The sequence below is a fragment of the Ochotona curzoniae genome, unplaced genomic scaffold, assembly GCF_017591425.1.
Source record: "Ochotona curzoniae isolate NIBS_2020 unplaced genomic scaffold, NIBS_Ocur_1.0 scaffold_4505, whole genome shotgun sequence".
NCBI lineage: Eukaryota > Metazoa > Chordata > Mammalia > Lagomorpha > Ochotonidae > Ochotona > Ochotona curzoniae.
The window spans coordinates 36,084,411-36,099,530 of record NW_024467118.1 but is presented as its reverse complement, the minus strand read 5'-3'; positions in this window follow the sequence as shown (position 1 = coordinate 36,099,530).

The following is a 15,120-nucleotide window of genomic DNA, read 5'->3' as shown; positions in this document are numbered from 1 at the left end:
AGCCTGACACTGGCAACCCATATAGAGTGCCTGATGGAGGCCCTGCTGCTCCACTCCAATAGGCACTCCAGGCTGATCCAGCTCCCTGCTAATGCACATGAAAGGCAGTAGAAGATAATTCAAATACTTGGGCCCCTGCCACCCATGTGGGAAGCCTAATGGATTTCCTGGTCCATGGTTTTGGCCTGTCCCATTCCTGACTGTAATAACTATTTGGAAGACTGTCCCAGCAGTGGGAAGATCGCGCTTGCTCTCACTCTTGCTCTTTCACTGCCTTTCAAAAAAATAAATTCAGTTGTCAGTTCTGTACTGAGATGGCCAGCCCAATCTGACAGGTGTACACCCTTCGTTGTTTCTTTTCATGCTAGCATGCTTACTGTGACTGTCTTATATCTGAATTCTTGCTTGCTTGAAGACAAGAACCCTGAAGAATCAATTCCTACTACTGTATGTGGTGCCCAGTGGTTGAGTTCTGAGCACCCTCATTCTGAGGAATGCTACTTCCAACCTTTCTCTCACCTTGCTTGGTAGTAATCTTGTATAGTGCCAATATCTTATAGAGACAGAGGCTCACTTACTGTCTTGTAACCTAGTCCTTACCCTTCTCTGCCTCTTCCAACCAAGGTCTTGTGGCCATGCTTCTGCAAGATGGGTCTTCTACAGCAGTTCGAAGCAGCTTACTGTTTCACACTTTCTCCCCAGGCCCTCCTGGCCTTCCCTACCTTGCCTGACCAGTCTAGGGTCTGTTCACGGCCTTTTTTGTCTGAAACATGAGCAGGTTGGAAATGCCAATCCTGTTTGGCAGCTATCGCCCAGCGCCTGGCCTCTATCAGCCTTTTCTGCTGCAAGATGCCCAGTACCTCATTTCTGCTACTTCCTTGGCCACCATGTTGGTAACCTGGTTCACTTAAAGCTGATGCTTTTAACTACCATCAACCTGCTGCAGAGCTGTAAGTTCCAATTTCTTCAAAAGTTTTTCTAGGCTAGTAAGAGTTGGCCTCCTGACCCTTCTGACCCAAAGGGCTCTTATTTTCATGCTTGCTATTAGGAAAGTTTGTCACCCACTTGTTTAAGATACTTGTGTTCTACAGTAGGGCCAGTATAAGCTTTGTTACTCTCATTAAAGCCCATGTTATCCTATCATTATTGTCTTCCACTGTGAGTCCTGAGGCCTGAAAAGATAGAAAGTCTGAAACCTTCTGTACTTTCTGAAATGTCAATGGCTGGGGTATTGTGAACATCTGCCTTCAGTATTTCTGTCATCTAGCTATAATTCTCTGGAAAAATGTGTGATTACGTTTATGGGGCTGTGTCTTAACAACATGTAGTTGGTTCTGTACTTAAATGCATTGTCTTCTAGGCTTACAGATGTTGATGTCATGTGTTAACCCCTTTAATGAAGGATTTTCTACACTTGATCTTAGCAAAAAGGCCAAGAAACAATTAATGAAGGATTTTCTATATTCTTGTCACTGACGTAAATACTGAGAATTTCATGTGTTTTGGGGAAGGCTTCCTGTGTTTTGCTGTTGTGGTTCTTGAGCCTTGATTATTGGGAGAGCTGCATCTTGAACTTATTTTTTCCCTAAGATTTATTTTTTATTGGAAAGGTAGACTTTACAGAGAGGAGAGACAAAGAGCATCCATCTGCTAGTTCACTCCACAAGTGACTACAATGGCTGGAGCTGAGCTGATCCAAAGCCAGGAGTCAGGAGCTTCTTCCGGGTCTCCTACATGGGTGTAGGATCTCAAGTCTTTGGATCATCTTTGGCTATTTTCCCAGACTATAACCAGGTGGAGGATTAGCTAGTTAAGCCATTGTATGAGTCCTACAGAAGTGGGTCTTAAAAGTGTTAACATTATTTACCTACTTTTGGTGACTGAGTGATTGCCTGAATTCTTACTAGGTCTGGTCCATAGCTTTGGTTAAAGTGCTTAGGTGAAAAGTACATTACTAGTGTATTTTTATTTTGACCAAGAGTTTTGAATCTGTCAGTGCCTTTGATTTAGAATCATAAACTGGGTTGTCTGACTTTAGGATTTCCAATGAGATCCTTGGAACTCTCCAAAAAGGACACTCTAAATTTGGTGAAATAGTAGTTGTTTGAGGTAACTTAAATTATGTAAAATGCATTGTGCCATAAAATGATGGCAAATTTATGCTGTATTTATATACAAGTTTAATGTTTTATGCACTGGGGTTAGTCACGCAGTTTGGGATCTCTCTCTCATGAAGCATTGTAGGGGACTGTTGAAAAATACACTCTGGGACATGTGGATTTAAGCAAATAGCCCTCCAGAAGCTGTAGAATAATTCCTTTATTTACTCAAATTTAAGAGTCGTCTCCTCCTCTACCTTCAGACCAGAGAAGGTCTCCCCAAGAGGCCACTGAACTTATCTGGACAATAAGATGCTGGACTTTATGCTAGGTATATGCTTGCAATGAAGGAATCTCAACTGAACTTGAACTGAGGTTATGCAACAAGGTGGAGGAATCCACTATGGAGGGAGGGGTGTAGGAGGGGTGGGGGGAATCCCCAGTGCCTATAAAACTGTATCACATAAAATAAATAAAAAAAAAAAGAGTCGTCTCCTCCAGTAGGTATACTAAGGTACACAACATTCATGAGTTTCTCAGAGGCTTAGATAACTGAAAAGTGGAGAGGAATCTAATTGACTCCAAAGACAAAACTTTGCCTAAAAACATAAAAAAAAAAAAAAAGAAAAAAATGTAAAGTAAGATTCCTCCTCCAAACTCAAGTTCATTTTGATACAGGGAGTGCTCCAGGAGTACCAGCTTTTATTTTTAAGGTTTATTTATTTTTATTGCAAAGTCAGATATACAGAGAGGAGGAGAGACAGAGAGGAAGATCTTCTGTCTGATGATTCTCTCCCCAAGTGACTGTAACAGCTGGAGCTGAGCCAATCCAAAGCCAGCAGCCAGGAGCTTTTCCAGGCTTCCTATGCGGGTATAGGGTCCCAAGGCTTTGAGCCATCCTCAACTGCTTTCCCAGGCCACAAGCAGGGAGCTGGGTGAGACGTGGGGCTGCCGGCAATAGACCCAGCACCCATATGGGATCCCAGCTCATTCAAGGCAAGAACTTTTGCCATTAGACCACTGTGCTGGGCCCCAGAAGTACCAGCTTTATAAAAGTCAGAATGGCTGCAAGAAAGAAAGCTTTTGAATGATTTAATACATTGCTTTATAAATGCATTTTGCCTCATAATTTTATTTTTAAAATGAAGCAACATTTTTTATTTTCCTGAAGAACTAGCATTTCTCATTTTGTCAGGTGGCTGAATTCAGGTTCTTATCTCTGATGGAGGAAGAAATTTAAAGATGAGATGGAGTTCACAGCAAAGGAATATGGTACAATGATGCTATGTGATATATTTGAAATTGTGAAGTACATACTCCGGAGGGGATACAGGAACCCTTAGAAATAAGCTGTGCCTAGGTTTGTGACTATCCCTTTAAATAATCTGGAAGAACTCAGTACTCACAGAACATGATGTTTGGGGTGGCGCTTAACTGAATATTCAGTTGGTGCCATTTGAGTAGGGTTTGAATACCATTAATTTTCTTGCTTTTTTTTGAAAGTGTCAGAAGATAACTTGGTGTCAGTTATGTGAAGGGAATATGAGTGTCAGCCATGGTAATTTTATTATAATGCTATCATGATTAGCTCTAGGTCATTGCATGGATGTGGTACATTTTCAGCTAATGCTCACTCTGTGTGATGGTTCTGCAGAAGAGTAGCTGTTTCTTAGCACAGAGCTTTGGAATGGGAACTGGGTGGAGTAGGTGGGCGGTAGAGGGTGATATTGTCAGGCTTCCTCCTGGCTAACTATCTCCTTGCTATATATCTTGGAACTAACTGGGAGATAGGAATTTAAAGCCTATTAGCTGTCACTGAAGTATTCTGTATCTATTAAGTACTTATTTTGTATTGGTTTTTAAAATGACATAATCAGCTGTCATTTTATTCAAAAGGCACTGATGTGCAGGCACACACATACATGTAAAGGCATTCACACATACGTGCATAGACTGGTGGGGCGCTGTGGAGAGACACAAAGTGCTTTTTCATGTGCTGGCTCACATGTAGGCCCAGCTGGGACAGGCCGAAACCAAGAACCCTGATCTCAATTCATGTCCTGCATGGAGGTTCTGGGGAATTAAACACTTAAGCCATCATCTGCTACCTCTCAGGGTGTGCGTTAGCATAATGCTGTACTAGAAACAGAGGTTCTTGGACTTGAACTAGCACTCTGCTGTGAAATACAGGCAACCCAGATGGTGTTTCCGCTGCTCTGCCAAATGTTCACTTCTCATTTAATTTTTTAGTCTCTGCAGCCTTAAGTGTCCTTTTCTTTCCTTATATTCCTAACTAGACCTACATTTACTGGTGTACCTTTACGGCTCTGAGTGTTGGTTATATCTCATTTAGCTCATAACACTATGATAATCTTCACTAAGAGTGTAAAATGTGTTATTATGCATATGTAGATAGAGTGCAGTTCCTAGAGGCTCAGATAATAAAAAGTAGATATTTATTCCATACTGTTTAGTCTGATGCTTGATTCATTTTTTTAAAAAAGTTATTTATTTATTTATTTATTTATTTATTTATTTAATTTGAAAGGCAGATTTACAGAGAGATGGAGAGACAGAGAGAGAGATGTCTTACACCTGCTGATTCATTTCTGCAACAAGCTAGAGCTGAGCTGATCTGATGCCAGGAACCAGGAGCTTCCTCCACATCTCCCATGTAGGAGCAGGGTCTGAAGGACTCAAGCCATCCTCTGCTGCTTTCACAGTCCATAAACAGGAAGCTGGATTGGAAGTGGAGCAGCTGGGACACAAACCAGTGCTCCCATATGGGATGCACTGACCTCTACCTTTATTTAAATGAAAAATTTAATCAGCACATAATAATTATACATTGCTAGAAAGACTGCCCTGCATCACAACTTTCCAATGTTTATTTCAGTGCTCTGTTTCTCCTGAGTTTTCAGAAGAAGTGTGAGGACAGGCATCTGCAGCTGTGGGTAAGAAAGCACAATGATGCTCCTGTGTAACGCATCTTGGGGTGACCTGGGTTTAGTTTTGGCTCCATTTCCAATTCCAGCTTCCTGCTAATATGTATGCTGAAAATGGCAGTTGATAGCTCAAGTAACCAGGTTCCAGACACCCATGTGGGAGATCAGGACTGGTCCATCCCTGGGTGTTGAGGGCATCTGGGGTATAGTATAGTAACAGTATGGTAATAGTATAGCACAGTACACCTCAATTCCACTCATTCCTTTTTTTTCCCCACAGTATTGTGTATGTCAGGAACAATAATATGGTTCAAGCTAAGGATTTTATATTTAAGGAAATGGAGTTCTGTTTCCCTTGAAGTGACTTTCCCAAGACCTCTTATCTTGCAGAGTACAATATTCTAGGGCTCTTTCATAAACACTAAGTTCCAGTTATCCAAATATGGTGGTGGAAGACAGAGTCCTTTGGGATGATTTTCCTCCTGAGATTGTCCTCAGGGGTCTAAGTACAACTTTTCAAAAGCTGCCTATGAGCTTCCTGACATGTAAGTTGTTGCACTTAAGCTTTCAATATATAAATATAAGACTTCTGACAGTGAGAACCTTGAGTTTAAGAGAACTAATACTATGAAGTTAGAAAGAGAACTGTAAGAAGAAAGTATGAGAAATTGGTAGCAATGTCAGAGATGTATACAAGATACAAAGTGGTGCTTGTTTACCTAATATCTTAAGGTAAATTTTGTCTTGAGGAAGCTTGGAGGAAAGAATCCCAGGGAAAGGAAAGAGTATATCTGTGGGGATTGCAACTAAAGCAAGAAACTGAGATCAGAATCATGATTTTTTTGTTGCCAGTGGTTATTTCTTTTGATTACCAACAGCTGGCTTAATTTCATTTTGTGCTAGATTCTCTTTTATTATTTTTTTTAACGGGGATAATTTCCAAAGAATTTTATAGCATATTTATTTGTCTATTTGTTCATCATTTAGTATCTTGCTTTAGCCTACTATGACATTTGTTATGGGTTTGTTTCATTTTCACATTACATTATAATTACCTGATTATATGTTTATTTTAATCACAAGACTGAATTCATTGAGAAAAAGATCGATGCCTTGTTTGAACGGTGTCCAGTACAGAAAGCTTCGGTAAGAATTAATGAGCTCACTATATAAGATGATGGAGACAGGACACACTGCCGTGTGTGTGTGTGTGTGTGTGTGTGTGTGTGTGTGTGTGTGTGTGTGTGAAATGGCTAACAAATGATGCTAGCATAAAATGATAGAAGCATTGAGAAAAGTGAGACTACATGAAGGCATTATATATATACTGATCCTTAGCTGGTCCTTCTAAAATGGAGAACTGGATCAATTGTTAGAATGTCAGAGGGTGTTCAAGGAAGGGAAATGATGAGAACTAGGATGTGGAGTGAGGAACATTTTGGTCAGCATGCTGGGTGTGGATGGTTTGTGGCAGGGAATGATGAGTAGAAGGAATAAAATTTGGGCCAGCATGTGATCACCTTGCATCTTGAATATTTGTTAGAAATTTATGTTTTTCCTTTTAGGCAGAAAATGAGAATGTTGGGGTAGAAAGTAGGATGGAAGGCACTAGCAGTTTTGAAACGAGCACTGCACTTTCCCGGTGGTGGTGCGATGATGAAAGCCTAGGGCGGAAGAAGTTTGAAAGCACTTTATTCATTCCACACGTGTTTATATAGCATACACAGTCTAGTTGCTAGGGATACAACAATGAATAAGCATCAGTGAACAGGCAGGCAGACACAAAACATGTGTTCAGTGTTAAGAGTCCAGAGGAGGTAGCTGGGCATTAGAAGAGGTATCTGTTACAGGCTTGGAGGTAGAGCAGGGAAACATTTCCCGAAGCAAAGTCTCAGCTAAACCCTATAACAGAAGTCACCAGTGGCTGTGGGAAGAGGATTTCTGAAAAGCAATGTCTGGAGTGCCATTGAAGAGCTTTCCATTTCTAGAACATTCCAGAAATTTCACCCTGCTTTGAGTACAGAGACTAAGAGACTGAAGGCAGGGGCCACAAATGGAAAAGATGAAGGGACTAACCTACTTCAAGACTGCAATATTATCATTGAAAATATTTTCCTCCAAGATGTTTTTCAGGTTACTTTTTCTTCATACTATGCTATATTAATTTATTGCATTCCGCTTTCCCTAAAGATTAAGTCAAAAGTGTTGTGCTGTTTATTTATTTTTATTGGAAGGTCAGATATACATAGAAGAAAGACAGAGAGGAAAATCTTTGGTCTACCGATTCACGCTTCAATGGCTAGAACTGAACTGATCAGAAGCCAGGAGCCAGGAGCCTCTTCTGGGTGCTGGGTGCCAAGGCTTTGGGCTGTCCTCGACTGCTTTCCCAGACCACAAGGGAGCTGATTGGGAAGCGGGGCTGCCAGGATTAGAACCAGCACCCACATGGGATCCTTGTATGTGCAAGGCAAGGGCTTTTGCCATTAGGTTACTGCACTGGGTCCAATGGTCTAAATTCTACAAGTACGTTTTTATACTATTGTCATCATTCCAGAGTTTCTACTATAAAACTTGATTTATTGAAAAATTTTTTCTTATAAATTGGAAAATTCATTTACCATTATTGTTTCTAACCAGATTTTTGCTTATGTATTGTGTCCCTGAGATAATTTTGTCAGATTGCAAAGAAGGTTGATAAAAGAAATCACTAATTTGCCTTTATTTTCTATAACCTAGCATATTTCATAGAGTGCAGAAATGATGTTTCCCTGACATTTTGAAAGCTTTGTTATCTAGTCAGAAAAGCTCTGATTGGCTTAACCTTTCCTTTGAATACCACATTAGCTTCAAATCTAGTTTGGTTACTCAGTGTCCATATATTATTATTTTCCATTAATCTGCGGTGTGATTTATGTATCTAACTTAATACGAAAGTTGCCTAAAGATGTATTTTCTGGTTTTCGTATTGGTTTGTCCCCTTTAAATTAAAAATGCTGCTATAATTTTCTTTACTTTTGGAAATCGTATTACATTCATAGATACCGGAATAGGTAAGGAATCCAAGGAAAGAGCCATGTAGTATGGCTTCTATGACATATCATCTGGGGAGACTACTGGACATGGTCCTTGTTGCAAACAAACAGCCCCAGACAGAACATTCCTACACAGGCTGTAAGGCAAATGGTCATGTCCCACCTGAACTTGATGTACAAAAGCAGATGTGAGGCTTCGTTTCACTTGTGGGTCTTTCTTCTCTGACCCCTGTCTAGACTATTTCTGATTTTTTCATTAGGTGCACTTGTACAACATACTTGATGCGTGAGGTACTTTTACAAATATTCCCCTTTAACTAGAAAAATGTTCTGTATGTACAGTGTACTGTATAATTAGGGTAATTTTAGCCTGACTCTTTTTTTAAAGATTTATTCTATTTTTATTGGAAAGGTAGATATACAGAGAGGAAGCGAGACAGAGGAAGATCTTCCGTCCAATGGTTCACTCCCCAAGTGGCCGCAACAACTGGAGCTGAGCCCAGTCCAAAGACAGGAGCCAGCAGCCAGGAGACAGGAGCCAGGAGCCAGCTTCTTCCAGGTCTCCCACGTGAGTGCAGGGTCCCAAGGCTTTGGGCCATCCTCCACTGCTTTCCCAGGCCACAGGCAGGGAGCTTGATGGGAAGTGGAGCCACCAGGATTAGTACCGGTGCCCATATGGGATCCTGGTGCGTTCAAGGGAGGACTTTAATACTATGCTATCGCACCCGGATTTTTAGCCTGGTTTTTAAAATTTAATTCCTCAACATGGATCAATAAGATTATTACTATCAGTTGTTACAATCTATTTGGTGAAAGTATGCTAGTTGTGTTCTATAAAATCTCAAAAGATTGAATTCCAAAGCGTCTTTAATTTGTAAACTGGTGTATCATTCACTCCATATTATTTCTAATGTTTAAAACACTTTTTGCGTGGGAACGTTGGCTGAGCTGGCCAATCCTCCTCCAAGTGCTGGCATCCCATAAGAGCATGGGATTATGTCCTGCTCCGCTTCCCTTCCAGCTCACTGCTATGGCCTGGGAAAGCAGTGGAGGTTAGCCCATGCCCTTGGAATCCTGCAACCACATGAATGATCTGGAGGAAGCACCTGGTTCCTGACTTTGGATCAGCTCACCTCTGGGTATTTCAGTCTTTTGTGAGCCAGTGTATGGAAGATTTTTCTCTCTGTCTTTCCTTCTCTCCATAAATTTACCTTTCCAATAAAAATAAATAAATCTTTGGAAAGCACTTTTGTATTTCACACAAAATATAGTATAAAGTGTTTAAATCAGGAAATTAACATTTATATTTCCTATAATTTCTTTATATTTGGTGCCAGCATTCTCCAAAGTTTGTTTTGCCTTCACAGTGCTTTTGATTTGTTTGTTTTGCTCAAATCAGTTATCAGCATTTAGCTATTTGGAGATTATATACTTCATATTCCATAAAATCTAAAATATTACAATTGAGTCTAAGATACACCATTTTTTAAAATATGTTACTACTGAACAAAAAATTACAGTTGTTAGGCATGTTGATCGTAAGGCATATCCAGATTTAATATATGTTAAAACACAAAGACACTGCACATCTATGAATTATGGTTAGAAATTAGGATTTGTGAGTTTCTTTAGAAATGATCTAACAATATTGAGACCACACTGTCAATCGTAATGAGAGTGTTCCTTTGGAGGTGTTCCATTTTTCACAGTTCCCAACTAGTCCACTAATTTATGTTTCTATGGTGATAGACTGATGGCCCAATCTCCTTTTTTCCATGGAGATAGAGTGGTTTCTTATAATATTGAAGACAATATTTGACATTTCATTCTGCAGCACTTGAATGGGAGTGAGCCTGTGGGACATGGGAAGCTTCCATTGTTAAGGAAAGGCACTGTGATACAGAAAGCATCTGTATGGGAAAAGAGAGTCTAGCCCTTTGTTTTTAGATGACTCCAACTCAAATTAAGGATTGCTGGGAGCCTGTTTCTGGTAGCCGTAGGATAGCAGTTTCATTCCTATATCCTGCTACCAAATTGAGATCCTTTCTTAGAGGACATCAATACATATTCCAAAGATTTTAAAAGGATTAAAAAACAAATATTTTGTATCTTGTAGGCTTTGTTTTTAATGAAAAGGCAAATTTTTTAAAATTACAGTTTAGTTTATACTAAATATCTTGCAATGACCTATAACTTTTGCTTGTGAATACTGTTCTTTGGTACCATAATGTGTTCCTCTGGAGAGTGTTTTAATGCTTTTAGCTGAGTTGTAATTGGTGTGCCATCAATTTAGCTCTCCCTGCTTTAAATACTGCTACTTACCTGGCCTACCTGTGTTGTTCTTATTTCCATAACGTTCTGGATCGCTTCATCTAAGTTTGTAAAAGAAGGTAACAAGCCCTGCTTTAGTATTTCTCTTTTGAGCACACAGCATTTTATCCTGTCTCTCCTCCTAGAGGACAGTGGCCCACTGTGTCCCTTCTTTCAGACCACTTATATTTATAAGGTATCTTTCCTTCTACTTTGCGTAGTGAAGACTGGTTGTGCCATGAGTGAGAGTCTGGGCTTTTAACTCAGCTTCCCACAGAGAAAACCATCTGTAGAGTTTGATGTCACCCTGTCTCTAGGACTTAGCTTTCAGTGCAGTAAGTACTTCTGTTTCTCTCCATCCTCACTTAGGTTTCAATGTGGATGTGGTAGAGATGGGATCCATTTTAACCAGGAAGTACTAGTGTTGTTTTTGATCACTGATTCCTCCCCAGCTGGAAAAGGAGTTACCAGCTATGGGTTCATGTTTCTGATTTCCATCTTTTTTTTTCCCCTCTGTTCAGCATGAATAAATTGGGGCAAAACAATTTTTTTTTCTTCGTATTTCCCTTTCAAGAAACATCAAGTACATTATGACCATTACTTAGAAACAATGCATAGTTTATTGGGCCCTGTGTGTCTGGTATGTGTGTGTGTGTTTCTAAACAGATGCCGAGTAAAATCTTCAGAAGCTCATGTGTGAAGCAGAATATTTAGAGGAATGCTTCAGAGCACAGCCGACTTTAAACAACTTGCTAAATCCCTTGTTTGTTAAAGTGAAACAATGGGAAGGAGGAAGTGGTAGAAAGCTGCTTGGTTAATATTAGATGAAAGTCATCCCTCTCTCCCACATGAGACATGTCAAAGCACAGTGAATTATAAGCTGAATGAAGTTTTGAGAGCTGGCTCAAAAATCTTTGAACTGAAGCAAAGAAAACAGCCCAAATGGTATGAGTTTTCATGTGAAATGTTTCACTGTGCTGTTTACTACATTCAGTCCAGGAATAAGTGTGTAAGAGATGGATTCTTAGGGTCTGCCTAGGGACTGTCCTGACGAATGGGAGAAGTGTCGCTGATACAAGCCATGAGAGAAGTAAATTAAGGAAGACTTTCCTGCTTAAACAGATCTGGTTCCACTTTGGATTGATGGATATTTTTTTTTTCAAACAGATCAAAACCTCTGCACCAAGCAGGCTGAGCATTTCCCGGGAAGTCAGGCCACCGGGCATGGAGGCTAGGTTGGAAGGATAAGAAAGATTTTTAGCTTTCTTACTATGACAGTTAATTTTATGTGTCAACCCTCTGTAGGTCATGGAACCCAAATACTTGATCAAGAATCAGCGTGAATGTCATTGGGAAAGTATTTTGTAGGTGAGATGAACATTTAATTTAGCAAATATACTTTACATAAAGCAGATTACATTCTGTGTTATGGCTGGTTCTTAACTAACCAGTTGAAGGCCTTTAGTGCTAAAAGATTGAAGCTTGTCCTTTCCCCTCAAGCAAGGGAAGATTCTGTTCCCAGATCATCTTTCAGACTTAATCTCATCCTTGGCTCTTTGGTGGGTCTTCAGTCTATGGGCCTATATTGCAGGTTTCAGACTCACCAACTCCTTAGTGGAGTTAACCAAATTCCCAAACTAACCCCCTCCTTTGTACACGTCCATCCCATTGTTTCTGTTTCTCTGGAGAACAGTGCCTGGCACAACTACTAAAATTTTAAGAAGGCACATTACTCCACAGGCCACCAACTCAAGCACCAACTCACTCTTCCTTCTTTGATAGGAATCTGCTCACCATTTCCATTGTGTGGTCAGTTCATAAAGGAATGCTAGTAGCCCCCAAATGGTTCCATTGTCCATGCTTTTCTGAGTGGACTTGTTGCAGTGTGGCCTCATGGTCATTGTCACCCTAATCACTCTCCAGCACAAATCCATGTTCTAGACCCACAGTTTCTGTTACTCTGTCCACATTTGCCCAAAGAACCCCCCACCCTGTAAGGTGACACAGGCCATTTCTGTTGAAGGCAATGCTCTGGCATCCTTCTTTTTTCAAACCCTGCCACCTCCTCAAAGTTCAGCTGAAGCTCTGCCTCCTCTATGAAATCTTTTTCATTTTTCTGTCTTTCAGTTTCACTTGTATCTCTAGTAAGCCTTGCAGTGTGATATTGATTTGAGTATGTGGGTTAGCTCAACTATGGAGTCATGGACAAAGGATGCTAAGCTTTTTACTCACTCTTCTTACTGTATGATGCCTACTAGAGTACTATGTGCATTAAAGTATCATACTTGATGCTTGATGACAGTGAATCTCATCTGGGGTTATGTGATTTAGACTTGTGTCTTTTACACTTATAGTTAGATGCTGGACTGTACAGTTTGCTAAGGCTTTTTATTAGGAAGAAATGCTCAATGGGAGCATTGGCAGTGACTTCCTAACAACAAACTGTTATTTGTTGTCTTTTTAAAAAAGATTTATTTATTTTTATTGGAAAGGCAGATTTACAGAGAGAGAGAGAGAGAGACAGACAGAGAGACAGACAGATTGATCTTTCCAACTAATTGGTTCACTCCCAAAATGACTGAAATGGCCAGGGCTGAGCCAATCTGAAGCCAATAACCAGGAATTTCTCCCAGGTCTCCCATGTGGGTACAGAGTCCCAAGGCTTAGGGCCATCTTCTGCTTCTTTCCAAGGCCATAAACAGGGCACTGGATGGGAAGTGGGGCATCTAGGACATGAGCCAACACACATATGGGATCCCAGTGTGTACAAAGTGAGGGTTTTAGCCACTGAGCCATTGCGCTGGACCAAATGTGTTAAGAGATGGGACCACTCAACTTGGTCTTTGAAACTTGGCCTTTGAAATTCTCTGAAACTGTGAGCTAACCAGATCCCGTTTCTTTGTAAGTAGCCTGCCTAAGCTATTTACGTAATCAAAAATGGCTAAGGATAGTCACAGGCCAGCTGCTGCTTACCTTCAAAGTACCTATGATTAATAACAGAGCTTTTTCTGAAAGTAAACTCTAGTAGATGAGAGTAAGGGAACTGGGGTAGGGCATCTGTTTCCTGGATACTTGAAGAGTTGGAGAAAAATCTCATAGAAAATGATGCTAGGGTAGCGCGATACAGTAGCGCGATAACTACTAGGAAGCATTGGTAGCACTCTTTGGTCACTGTGGGCTGGTTAGTTCAGTGCTCATTGCAGGTATGTGCTGAATTTTTTAGTAATGCTACTCTGTCAATTACTATTCAAACAATGCCAGATAAATTGCTTAACTTTTAGTCTTAGTCACCTCGTTTTTAAGAGGAGCTGGAAATATAATACTCAGAAATCAGTTGTGGAAAGTATGTATGAGCCCACAAATGGAAAACAACATAGCTCTTTGCAAATGTAGCACTTTTTAAAGATTTATTTGTTTCTGTTTAAAAGATAGATTTATAGAGAGAGAAGGAGAGACAGAGAAAGAGGTCTTCCATCCACTATTTCACTCCCCAAATGGTTGCCATGGCCAGAGTTGAGCTGGTTTGAAGTCAGGAGCCAGGAGTTTCTTCCAGGCCTTCCACATGGTTACAGGAGCCCAAGGACTTGAAATATTCTCTGCTGCTTTCCAAGGCTATACGCAGGGGGCTGGATGGGAAGTAGAGTAGCTGGAACTCAAACTGATGCCCACATGAGAAACCAGTGCCACAAATGAAGAGTTAACTGCCACAGTGCTAGCCCCCACATGGAGCACATTAATGTAACTAGTTGCATGCCTGGCATCTAGTGGCATATATATACCTACAGTGCAAGGCTCTGGATATGTAGCTGGAATTCTTGCAAGTTTGATTCAGGGCTGAATCAGGAAAAGAGTTTGTGAGCCAAATATCCATGCCTTCTTTTCTTCAGCTCTACTTTCTGATGACCAGATGTGACTCTGATATCCTCCTTTAGTGTGCAAATCTCACTCTTTTCAGAAGCCTTATCATCATCTGCTGGGCACAAATAACTTGGTGACTCTCTTCACAGGGCCTTTTGCCTGATAACAACACACACTGGATTGGACCACAACCAAAAAAGGGTTCCTTGGATCATAGTTGTATCACATATTTGAAAGGACTTTAAAATAGTCTTGGAAAAGTGAAATTAAAAGATAAATTTATTTGGGCCCAATATACTTGAAATCCATGCAGTTCTTTTGCTCATATTAATTTTTCAAGAACCCTTTGAAGACCTTTTGGCTTCCATCCATTTTGGCATGGGCCATCGTGGGGTTCTTTCCACATGGAGATTCCCTGATCTGTGGCTGTGCCTGCGTTTGTAGTTCTTCCCCTTCCAGAGGTTGTTGCACTACTCCTGGGTCCATGTTATTTATTTTTGCATGTTTATCTGATTTTTTTTGAGAATTTTTTTTTTCTGAGCTACAAGGGAAGGGAAGTGTAGGGGGGTGGACTACAATTCTGGGACAAAAATTGCATAAGGATTAGTTCAGAGCCCAATTCTTCTAGTAAGCCACTGGACACTACCAAAATGATCCTGCGGTAAAACCAATTAACCAATTATAAAGTCTTGGGAATGTGACATTGTACCCCACCTCCCTGCTGACCAAAGATCTTTTGCAGCAGAATCTTCTGAATGTGTTTTGGACGATAGCAGCTACAGACTGTAGGTAAATAGTCTCCTTTAGAAAAATCTGCAAAAGTAAAAGGCATCCAAAAAAAAAAAACCCAGGAAATTAGTAGTGACAGGTGGCAAG